Here is a 12684-nt window from a genome sequence, read left to right on the forward strand (position 1 = left end):
AGTGCATTTCAGATGAAACTAAATGGCTAATGCATACAGTAGTCTCTAATATTTGCAGGTGTTTATCCTTCCACTTCTCTCTCCCTTAATTAACATATTAGATTTGAAAAGACTGCAGCAAAGTGCATTTTCCTGCGTGAATAATGTAAGCAAGAGAGATGTCATCTTCCATGTTCCTTTTCCACAAGTTGAGCATCCCTTCCTCTCTCAAGTAGATGTCCCTAAAAGCCTTCCCTGGGAGAGTGCAGTGAGCTGGACAGCAAAGCAGAACAAAAGGTTACTTTGTTGGAAGAGGCAGAGTGGTGACAAATTATGAACAACTCATTACACTGAGGTGGCACTTTGTAGAGCAGTGAAAGATGGATCTCTGGGGGAATGTTGACGATGGTAACAACTCTCTGTCGATGACTAAATGAATAACATTAAATTTCCCCGAAGACCAAAACCTCATTAATACTTCAGTATGTTTCAGGCATTAGGTTTATTTTAGGAGTATTTCTGCTCTGGCGGATACAGTAAAAATTATAAAAGTGATAGAGGGAAGAGAAGGTGTGTGTTTTAGTGCCAAGCCTGTCGCATAGACATTACAACTACTTAATATTTTTTTAGAGTCTGGACCTTTTACCCCAGAGACCAAGCTGTTCATTCTGCATTTCATATGAATTTGTTAAAGCCCTTAATGTTAGGAGAAGACTATGGTTGTGTTAGAATCGACTTTTTAATAAGGCTGTAGATCTCTAGTTCCTTCAGGTGACTAAACATGAATGCTAATCATGTCTGAGCTGTCGTTAGTTTGTGAGGAAAATATTATATTCATAAGGTTTTACGGCTCCGCATCAACAAAAGTCTGAGGAAGCAGTATGATGGAGAGCATTGGACTTCACTCATGTATGCGCCAATAAATTATACGTAAAGGGAGCTATACAGTGTGCAGATATTTCTTGTTTTAAAGTTGTTCTATCATCGTCTGGCTTGAAATGGTGTTCTTGGATGCTTTTTTGTTCCACTATAACAAGAAACCACTGGCTGGAGTCATTTTGTTTCCAGGCTGTCTGTACATATGACCTATTTTTCAGTAAAGTGATATCTCTGGAACGCCTGAAAGGAATTTCTTCAAATGTTGAAATGTTCACTAGGTCTCCAGGAATAACTGACGGGTTTTTAATGATCAGAGGTCAAAGGGCAAAGTCACTGTCACCTCACAAGCTTGAAATATCTGTAACAATAATAAAAAACAGTCTTTGATGATGAAGTGTAGAAGCAAGGTGTCATGGGAGTCGTTGTCCTCGTTGTTAAAAACCCACCCATACCGATGATTTTGATGCTACCCTGGTAGAAATCATGTTCCCAGGTGAGGTCATGTCTCAGGGGTATTTGATCCTGCTTCCATCGTTCATCCTAAGGAAAAGTTACAAATAACATCATGGCACCTTACTAAGCTTCAATTTTTCTTGGCATATTCAGTTGTTGGGTAGCCCAGGGCTGCTTAAATGGTAAGAACAACCACTAAGTGGTCAAAAGAAAATCTACTAAAATTAGCATTTTACAAATTTGGTGATAAATGTAACAATAACTTCTTGTTTTCCTAACACAGTTGTTATCTGGGTGTGGCTCAGAGGTAGAGTGGCCAACCAAAGGGTCGCTGGTTCGATCCTCAACTCAAGCTTATCAGAAAGGTTGTGTTGGAACAGGCACAGTTACCTTGAGGTTTTAAGCTTAACTGCCACTGTTTGTACACTCACATTGAGTGTACAAACTCAAGAACTGAATGGGAAGAACTCTTAGCCATTTCACAATTTATTGTGAAACTCTTCCTGTGTGGTATAGCTGACAAGTGTATGTAGGTATATGAAAACTGAGTCTAAAACGCCGTCACATTGGATGAGTCACAAGGCTGACTGAGTTTCATTTATCTACTCATGTTATACAACAAAGTAAAGTGCACAGTGGCAAAGAACAACTGGATGTGCTCTCAGGGATCATGTTCGTCAGCTCAGGTCAGCTTTTGAAAGTGAATCTTTTGACGGTGTTACAAAGATCGACTTGTTCTGCCAGTGCCTACGCTCCACCCCCTTACCGAATTTTGTGAAAGTTGGCTCTGTAGTTTTGCATAAACCCACATTTGGAGAGCATAGATATCCTCCACTACCAATGAAAGCTTTTTGGACACTTGTGCCCTAAAATATGATGAGAACCAAGATGTGGATGACAATAACTACAAATAAATACACAGATCATTACAACCAGTACCATGACTGCAGTCTCTACAACATTGTTGTGGAGCTTAATCTTTTAGCTCTCAGCTGTCTCTTGTAAGGCTGTGGGGTGAAGCAGTGTAACCTTCAGTCAGGCCCTGGATAGAGTTATCAGCTGTTTGGAGGCAATGGGGTGTTAAAGAGGACCAGTGTGTGAGCCAGCACATGTTTCTCCGGTGGCATCATCAAATGCTCACGGCTGGACTCCCCACTTTACTTAATATCCCTTGTCAACAAGTGCTTTAGGTTCCACCCGAGTTCTAATCAGTCGCTATTACAGGCCAAACAGCAACACTGGCCCTCAGGGCAGCTGCTGGGCATTACTGGATGTGTCTGGATATGTGCCTGCATTGCAATGGCCTACCAACATGGGACATAGCAAAGTTTGATGAGAGCACACACACACACACACACACACACACACACACACACACACACACACACACACACACACACACACACACACACATAAGAAAAAAAAACTCTTGAGTTAACAAAAAATGAATCTGTTCTATGTAATCTTTTAGTATAAGTGGTGATACCCCAGGATACATGTATATATGTGTGTGTGTGTGTGTGTGTGTGTGTGTGTGTGTGGTGTGTGTGTGTATGTGTGTGTGTGTGTGTGTGTGTGTGTGTGTGTGTGTGCAAGAAACAAAACACTCCTGTTTCATGTTGAACACATTAGAGTTTCCACCATATGAGTGACAGCACTGCTTTCTTCATTCAAGCAAGAGCCAGAAGATGTAAAGTGATGGGTGGTGGGCAAGGTGCCAGCCTGAGTGATAAGTGGACCACTGCAGGGCCGTGGGTGTGGAGAAACCTGATACCAGGATGGCAGCACTCAGCATATTAGAGGTGAGGGGCTGAGAGAGGGGAGGCTTAACACCAACTACAGTATTACTTTTAAGTGGACAGCTTGAAGATATTAACACAAGATGCTGTTTGCCTGTGTTTGAGTGTGTTTGTGTGTGTTTGTGTGTGTGTGTGTGTGTGTGTGTGTGTGTGTGTGTGTGTGCGTGCGCGCGTGTGTGCGTGCGTTTGTGTGCTGAGGCACGTCAAGCAGAGGCAGTGTTGAAAGGGAAATCAGAACCGTGAGTGAAGGTGAAACTGCAGCTTCCTTTAACACTGTGTGAACTCTTTTGTTTCAGATCTGGTGAACTCTCTCAGAAAACACCAAACCACATTTGCAACTGACAGTCCTCATTTTCATGTATTTATCTCACAGCAACTTCCCATGCAACATTTGAAAAACTGCTTGGCTTTGATAGATAAGACATAAGAAACATCCTGTGCTGCTTCAGTAATGGGTGTCATAGCTGCTCGCTCTAATTCGCACATTAACAAACATTCACAGACAAAATGCCACTACTTCCAGACCTCTGAATCATAGCCCATGTTTCACTTTTTGACAAGTGATCTAAAGCTCTAATCATCCTTAAATCTAAGAATCACATACAAATAACCAGGTTACTTGTGTTCTATGCTGATGTCACGGTGCATCCTCTCACCGGAGAACACTCCCTAATTTACACGTGTCCTCACCTCTAGTCATGTCGTCAGGATACTATTAGAATGAAATGATGAACTTCAGAATTAGAAGTCAGTAAGGCTCAAGAACTTCAGTTCACCGATGATCGCCTGCGAGAACAGCTTTGGTTTCTGAAGTATCCAATCATAATCCATTCATTTTCTCCATTGATGTTTCAGCAAATACTTTTATACTGAGTTTTTAAAAAATGGAACCGAGTTTAGCAGCTGAATAGTAATAATAAAATATTTGATTTGGCACAAAAATATCACAGGAAAACTGAATAAAGGCAAAAGCAGAGGAGTGCATAATTGTGTGTATATTTACCTGAGGAGTTAAGGAACTTATTACCCCACAAGCCATTGCAAATGAGATTTCCAACCAATTGTTGCTGGGTGTTCTATATTCTACTAATTCATGTGAACAAGCCAGTTAAGAACAAATTTGCTCGTACGTGTGGTTGTTGCTCAGTACCTCTGGGGATCATTGATATCAGATCAATACGGGGACGGGTCCAGGCATGTCTGATGAGTGGTGTTGACTATAAATCCAGACATTCCTGTGATGACAGCTGTCAAAAACACCTCTGTGCTCAGTTAAACCACTGACTGCACCGATCGGTGACCTACTGAGCCGCAAAAAACACTTTTAATTGAGTGTATGACAGAGAGCTGCAGTGAAGAATGTGAGCAACGTACACACAATGTGTCCCATGTCATGAACTGAAGCAGGTAAACGCGTCTTTAGTGCTGCTGTCACTCAGAAATATCAGTACTGCTCCTCTCAGCGTAGAAACGCCTGATAGAGACCTAAAGTGCAGATCCTCTTAAATCAGAGCTACTAGGCCATAAAACTGCTTCATATGTTGGAACACAGTTGAAAAACTACAAATGCGTTTCTTGCGTCTAGGAATCCTTTGTCTCTAGCGATGAGACTACATCATCTTCACCGTTCCAGTTTCTTGATAACAATATGATTGGTTGTGAATGTGTTGCAATGGGAGGAGCAGAGTAATCAGAGCTATCGATCTGTGGAGATGGGAGTGTCTACCCAGTGCTGAAGGGCATGTACTCAGCAGTCCCTGGTCTTATCTGATGACCCACGAAATCAATGACCTGGCTACAATCTCCCAGGAGATTTACCTCAATTTATCTTTTTGATCAGAGGCGGGTCAGCCCACACAAGGCCATGGACACGATCGCGTACGCTCCATAAGCATTCATAAATACCACGCAATTCTCACGGAGTGTGTACATGAGTGCAAACACCTCATCTTATCTCCAGTCTGAAGGGGCTTCATGTAGGGGCTTGTTCCCTTGGAAACCATATTTTCTCTTCTTCAAAATGAGCTCTTTTCTCTGGTCGCCTACCGAGCGACTGATGAAAAAAAAATCATTACCCAGAGAGGACATTTGAAATGCTACTTAGATGTCAGATTGCTCTCAAATACTTAGCGGATTCCTTTTTCTTCTGTTTCTCCGTGTAAAAAATTGTATGTTATAACAAGAGCGAACACACTTGAACACCGACATCCATTAGTAGATTTTTAATGAGTTGACTTTTTTTTATAGTCACAACAACCCTGTATTTGTTTCTTGTCTTATTTACTCACCACAATGCACCTTTTGAGCTCAGCACATTCTGTTCTCACTATCCTTCCGTTCACCAGTAGCAACAGCGGCGGCGCCACTTCCCTAGATGTGTTATCATTCACTTGGTGGAGGCAAAGTGGGCCTCACCATCATCACTAGGTCCCCTTTCAGTCTCCAGAAGAAGCACAGGATAAGGTTATTGTTTTGACCTGCTTTTTTACAGCAGCCACATGGACCGCAATCACACAAAATTACACCGGCCCACTGAAGAGCCTGCACCGAGCCGGCCCGTGGACCCACTCACAATAAGTGCTGCCAAAATGAGCTTATTAATCACCAACAGCACTAGAGGCACAACTTGCTCTGAGTTCATGAATTCATGACAAGCTTTTTGAGAAATTAGCTCAATTGACTGTTGACTGTTAAGAACTGTCAGCAACGGTTTTCTGTATTTTGGATTCAGCTCAGATATTCTGGTAATGGTGTCACAAAGAATGCTTTCACTCGTACTTAAGCCTGGCTTTGACAGCGCTACTCTGTGGTATGATGACATCAATCCACGTCAGATAAAGTGTGTTCAGCTTCCCCATTATGTTATGTATATACAAGTGGGCGTGCACACGCGCGCGCACACACACACACACACACACACACACACACACACACACACACACACACACATTCACACAAAGTTTGTACAAACCAGCCGACAGGACAAATAAATGCTGGACAACAGCCAGAAAAAGCCTTCACCTTTTTTGTTCAGAGGCTGCTCATGTCTGTGTTGGTCTCTTGTTGATAAGACCCTTTCATCCTGTTTGCATTGATTAGAGGCTGACGAGTCACACTGATACACTTTCAGGGAGCCTTTTTGTGTCTGCAGCCCCCGCGTCACACATTGGTTGGTTCCATTGTTGCGAGGAATGTCTCCTTTCATGGCCTGTGAAAGCATGTCAATAATCCTGAGTCAGTGGGTGCTTCACAATACTGCAGCGACCCTCCTACCAACTCCACCACTGTAGTTATCAGCTCCATTTTGCCCTCCTCCCAAGGACTACTGACTGGGATGGTTTAATGAGGGAATCAGATAGATGCTGATTATCTACTACTTCACAAAGGTGGGGACGCTTACACAAGAGGAAAAGCGCTAATGAATGTTAGCTGATGCAATCCCTGTACCACAGTAAATATCGTGACAACAGTTTTATAGCTTCCCGCAGCCCCTCCTTGTTTCACGCTGCAGGCCTCCAAAAGGCGAGTGAACAGGGTCTCCCTTCTTAGGAAGTATCAGGATCCTTGCAGACAGCAGAAGCTGGAACCAGTCCTGGTTCGCTATAGAAGCTGCGGTTTGAGTGCTGAGGATTTGTTTGAGTAGAGAATGTGATACCATAAGCAGAATAAATGGGATTTGAGTCTTTAGTGGCCACTAAAGCCATTGAAAATATACCTCACTTCTATTTATTTTGGGGCAAGTGTGAGTTGGTGTGGGGGAAGCATAGGCAGCTGAAAGAATCCATTGGCCAAGTTCTTGCAGAGATGGGAGTGAAAAGAGCCAATCATTGCTCTGCAAAGAATTAAAACCACCTCTGCAAATAGCTTCAATATTTGTGCAGTGCCTCAGAGTGGGGGTTTCACAGCGTCTGGGTTTCCAGTGCAAATAAACAGTGCAGAGGTCTACTAGGGTGGAATGGCCCCCCTTATCCCTGAGGTGAAGCCCACTCTTTTGTTACTGCCTAATCTAGGCCACTCTCCATTGAGTGGGATGAAAAGTGGATCTGTGTTTGTGTGTGAGTGTGTGACATACCCACAGCCCTGAATGCATGAGATGAAGCTGTATGATAATGTCTGTTTGTATGTGGTTCTTGAATCAGAAGTCTCAGACCCGTGGAGACCACCGCTGTGTTTGCTAGCTTCCAGATAACCCACATCCTCACACTGCACATACGCATACCAATCCCAGGATCCTGGGCGCTGAACAAACTGACAAATATCAGCAGGACTGACCAACACTTCTGCATAAATCAACAGAACCTGTTTGATCGCCGATATGATGAATAAGGGGACAGGGGGATGCTAACAGTTGTTTTTGGAGTCTGAACCCTGCCGAGTGATACACAGGCTGAGCCTGACAATATCGTGAGCATTTGTATTTGCGTGGTGTTGTGGTTGCCTCACTCTGTAATTAGACCACCAAGACACTGTTGACTGTGAGGCTTCTTCGGAGTTTCTTTGAGCACTTTAGTGACAACGACAATAGCTCAGAACAAGCCACTTTCCCATTGGCTGAAAATCCACTAACATCTGCCATGGCGTCAGTCTACAATGGGAACAGGTATAATCAGCATCATTAACAGGTCAAATGACCCTGCAGTGGACACAAGTATTTACCACCTCCAGCACTGATCAGCATTGATGAGAACACAAAACCTGGATGAGTGCAGTGATTAGTGGCCACCTCGGGGGCTTCCAGTCTTGAACAAGCAAACAATGAACAGTTGGAGTTTGACTATCAATAATACACATGGCAGCAATGAAAGATTCTTCTAGTAACTTCTGCAGCTTTATGTCATCGAAGCCATACATCCAAGCTGTCAGTATTCAAGCAGGGATGCTCGGACATCGCTCAGTAGACGATGAGTTTAAAAAACAGACAGGATTTCTCTCCGGTGAGATGGAACGTGATGCAACACTAAAAGAAAACAGAGGCAATTCCTCATCTACTTGCAATGAGAACTGAACCAATTAGCATTTAGCAGGTGCTAAATCCTGCATGTATATGGATGTTCGCAGTGGCATAGGAGCATAAGCATAGTTTCAGAGTTGTTGGTCATTTGATCATTTTTTTCTGTGAATAATTTTGGCTTAAATATACTTAGGCAATTACAAAATAAATAGAGAATGGAAAATCTGCATCCGTTTTGTCAATAAATCTGTGGAAATAAAGGCAACAATATCTGCAGCACAAGAGCATCCATATTGTAACTGGAATCTGACTGAGAACCTGACTCGGGCCTGATCCAAATATTTTTCTGTCTAATTGGGCCAGGGAGCATTCTATTCTGCAGCTCCAAGGTTTGTGTCAACACCTCCCACATTAATTGTGTTCAGGGAAAGTCTATAGAATTCCAAATGAACCAAGGAAAGGTGTAATAGTGATAACGTATCTGAACATCATACTGAAGTACAGGCATGAAAATAAGCAGGTTACAAGAGTGCCTTGGCAAGTGACTAGCAAGAGATCATAAAGTATTGAATAATTTGCTCCCTCTTCATTCTTGGCAACATCCCATACTTGAGGTGGACGAAGAGGGTTTTTGTTATTGCCTCTCTTCTTGAACAAAAAAACACTGTGGTTTATTCTGTTATTTTACACTCTGAAACCAGTCGTCGTTACACATAAACACATTGACGGTTAATCATTTCAAGGACAGCATAGCGACATGTTCCAGAACACAGCATGAAGAGAGCAAACTGCCACACCACCTCCAGTGAGCAATTTATTGAAGGAAGCAGCGGAGTCACATTAAGTTCCTCTCGCACGGTAATAAAAACCATGCTTAGATATAAGTCGTCATGAGAGAAATTATTAAGATAAAAGAGTTATGAATATCCGTCTTCACAGTCCACCAGAGGAGCCTCTGCAAGAGAATATCATTGTCAATAACCTGAATTCTTGCATTTGTTTTTACCTTGATAGTCCAACTAGGACAATGTATTGCTTGTTTATATTGTGTTGAGCTGCCTGAAGATAAACTGGGCTCTTGGCTGACTCTGACACGCTGAGTGTGAATTAAAATGTTTATTGATGTGTTCTGTCGCTGCCAAAAAAACTTAAATAAAGTAAATAATTCATTAGTGCTCATTCAACCAAAGGTCAAAATACAAACAGGCAGAGAGGAAATTAATTGTTTGTTTCTTTCTTCTTTATAAATTTTGTAAAGATTGGAATATGGCCATGTAGCTCCATTTATGTAATTAAGTTTTGTGCAACCTTGTATAATTCCTCGGTTTTGGGCTCTGGGTGAAGACTCATTTGTAAATGTTCTCTATGTGTTGTGTTCCACCACAATACCACTAATTGCAATGTTTCACTTAACAGAAATTCTGCTGAATTTTTGTGGTGACATATTGATGGTGCGTCATTTTTCGGAGATGATACACTTGAAAAAAATCAATGAAATATTGACCTTTGGCCCTTAAACAGTCGCACCATAATTACCTAACACAAAGGAAACGGACAATCGTCACTGTGTCTTCCACATAATAAAGGTTGTATCCACTGGCATTTGTTTTTGGAGTCATTAAGATAGTTTTAGTCAAAACAGCCACACCAGGACCTAAGAAAGTGGAGAAGTACCCCTGGGAAGCTTTGCTATTGAAGCAGGAAAACTTTATTTAAACTCTGTTCCTGCTTTAGATATCACGATTACTACTAAGACTGCTCTGATCAGTTATCAAAGAGATGCTTTTATTTGAAATGACCCATCTTGAAAGTCTCACAGTGAGTGATACATTGTAGCAGCTAGAGCTTGTGGCATGCTAACTAGTGTTGCTCTCCTAATATGAGATGTTTTTCACATGAGGGAAATTACAGGCCTGTTTTGATATGAGATACGATCTGCCCTTAATGTAAGTGCGCCAAATCTAACCAACATATCAGAAGTGTCTGTGTGCCGGTGACCTCGCTATCATAGGCTAGTATATAATAGTATTCGTGCTAACAATCAAATGGGCATTAAAGGCACTTTTGGCTTTTACATTCAATAGATGAAAATTTAACACAAAACATGTTTGTATACTCGGACAAGACATCAAAATGTCACTTCATTTCCTGTTTAGCCATCTGAAATATGTCAGTTTGTACACTCAAGTCATCGTTTCATTGCAGAGACAAAGTAGTTTCAGTATATAGAGACAAAAAGACGAAATACAATATATACTTACCAGTTTCTATCATAAAACATGAAATACAAATGGCAATGGTTGACATTTTAGCATGTAGCATGCATTTAAATATATTCATAAGACATTCTGGCCATCATCACCGCTGATGGTGTGCATAAGGGTGCTTGTCTTGACATTTTACTTTTGTTAGAATGATGAATACAAATATATAATCTAGACAATGAGTTTGATTATTGTTCCGCTGGAGAAGTGGTTTTAATTTTTCCATTTTGAAACAGACATGCTCTGCATTGTGTTGTAGAAAAAAATATCACACCTCATGGATGCCATTGTGGAGATTTGTCCCAAGATATCCCTTTTAAAATCAATGGTGTAAAGTTGAAATACACAAGTAAATAATTCATCCCCTAAAACAGTTAGCCAACATGACCATTATTATTGAAAATCAACAGGGAAATGTCATAAAGGCTTGCCAAACTTATTTCAGGAAATATATTGTTACATTTAAAATGTTAAGGAACAAAATGGACGTCAAGAAATAAAAACAATTTCAGAAGAAATGAGGACATTGAAGTGAAGCGAGCTAATGTTTGAGCAAGGTAAAAGCTTTGTTTTGCAGCAAATGTTTTCATGGGGGGGGGGGGGATCAAACTGATATTTAGCCCCTACTGGCTTTTTTTTCCCTGCTTTTGTTTTATGCAAGGCTCTTTTTACCACATGGTAGTGACAGATTGTTTGAGCTGAAAGGAAAAGCCATTCGAAGCTAATTAAGCAGCCATTCCAGCCTCTATTCGCAGGCAGGAGGGAGAGTAGCGCAGGCATTTGTCAACGCCGCTGAGCCCAACGTGGGTTTAATTGACGTGCGGGGCTCCTGACTGACAGCTTCCCCCGCCCTGCACCAATGACAAGCCGCGGAGGAAGACCGCTGACACGCCATTGGCTGGAGAGCGGTGAGAGGAGGCGGCGGATCCCACGTGGGGACGAGCGTAGCGATCAACACGTGATAGGCTGATCTCCTCCAGCACAGACGTGTTGTATCCTACCGACCGCTGCTGATAGAGGAAGCTTGTAGATGCTTGAGGTTTGTTAGAAATAGGTCGATCAATTCAAGTCACTTAAAGGACACTCTGTTGTAGATTAAGCCGCATTCTCATCGGCTGCACCTCCAGGCTTGAATTAATTTCTCTTATCTGGCTTTGAGTGTTTTCTTCTTCTTCTTCTTGAATTCAGTCTAACAGTATTTTTCCATGTAACAGTTTTACTAAACAATAACACATAAAGCACACATTCACAGAGCTTCGGGTTTTTATTGATTTGACCAGGTTTAAATGTCCTGTTCACGCCAGATTATTGCTTTACTATTGATTTGATGCAGAGAAAAAAACACGTCGTTTTTTCCTAACATCCAGCTCGCCGAGTCACCGGCTGCAGCGCGCTAATATATAAATTATTACCTTTGTTTTGAACAAGTTGTTGAACGCGCTGAATGTCACTTCAAATCCAAAATGGCGAACGAATGAGGTCACATATCACCGCCCAATCAGAACCGTGGATTACAGGTTTTCCCCACGTGGGGCCGTCTCCCAGCGATTGGCCGGATTCGCTAAACTCCTTCCAAGTACCCAATTGGTTAGCGCGGGGCGCTCTCGCGGCAGTCGGGTCCTCGTGTCAGTGCACAGTCTGTGTGTGGTATAGCGCGCGCGGCGGCGGAGGAGCTAGCTCGTGGTGTATTTCACATCTGCCGACATTTTCAAAAAATATTCAACCCGCTTTTGCGCCCGACAACTAACCGTCGGCCCCGCCGGAAGCTCCGCGCCCCGCTACTGGATGTAACGGTCGCTTTCTTTGAAGTTGTTTTCGCGTCAAGGGTCCGGTCCAGGGGTTCCCAGCGCCCGACCGGAGGAGAGCCGCTCTCCGCCTCGGGAACACCGGGGTTTTGAAGGACTCTCAAGGGGCAGAGAAGAGGAGATACGGCGGCTGTCGTCGTCCGCCGTTACCGCACCGTGGCGGCTGTACAAGTGAATAAGTGTGGATATTAAATTTTAACCTGTGCGGAGAAGAGGAGAGGGGAGGACTCTGTGGAGACAAAGGTAAAAAGGGCGACATGAAGAGAGCCGCTAACAAGACGGGTGGAGGTGGAGGAGGAGTTGTTGTTGGTGGTGGTGGTGGTGGTGGTGGTGGTGCGGCTTCATGGCAGCCGACTTTGAAAAGCAGCGGCTCCTTGTTTTTTTTTTCTGATCTCTTGGACCACTCAAACAACTCGCTGTGTCGGTGTGGTGTTTTGAGGACGACAACTCGTATTTTCGGAAAAAAAATCAACCTCCGCCGCATCACGTCGCTGAAGCTGTGATCAAAACTATCAACTTTGGTGTTTAATTGATCGCTCACAGTTTGCTCGGGT

At 42.8% G+C, this 12684-nt stretch overlaps 1 protein-coding gene across 5 annotated transcripts in view; it reads left to right on the top strand.

The window, feature by feature from the left end:
• The first annotated feature begins 11923 nt into the window (after window positions 1-11923).
• The window catches only part of tle3b (TLE family member 3, transcriptional corepressor b), a 30851-nt gene continuing 30090 nt past the window's right edge, over window positions 11924-12684 (top strand). For 2 of the 5 annotated variants that reach the window (XM_086226302.1, XM_086226309.1), the window contains exon 1: window positions 11924-12373. The gene's annotated coding sequence lies outside the window, so the exon portion shown is untranslated. The remainder of the gene's footprint in view (window positions 12374-12684) is intronic. The other 3 variants (XM_086226321.1, XM_086226292.1, XM_086226315.1) reach the window with 3 other exon arrangements.

Source organism: Aulostomus chinensis, chromosome 2, assembly GCF_037954235.1.
Source record: "Aulostomus chinensis isolate RoL2024-O1b breed Wild chromosome 2, RoL_Achi_v1.0, whole genome shotgun sequence".
In the NCBI taxonomy this organism is placed as follows: Eukaryota; Metazoa; Chordata; class Actinopteri; order Syngnathiformes; family Aulostomidae; genus Aulostomus; species Aulostomus chinensis.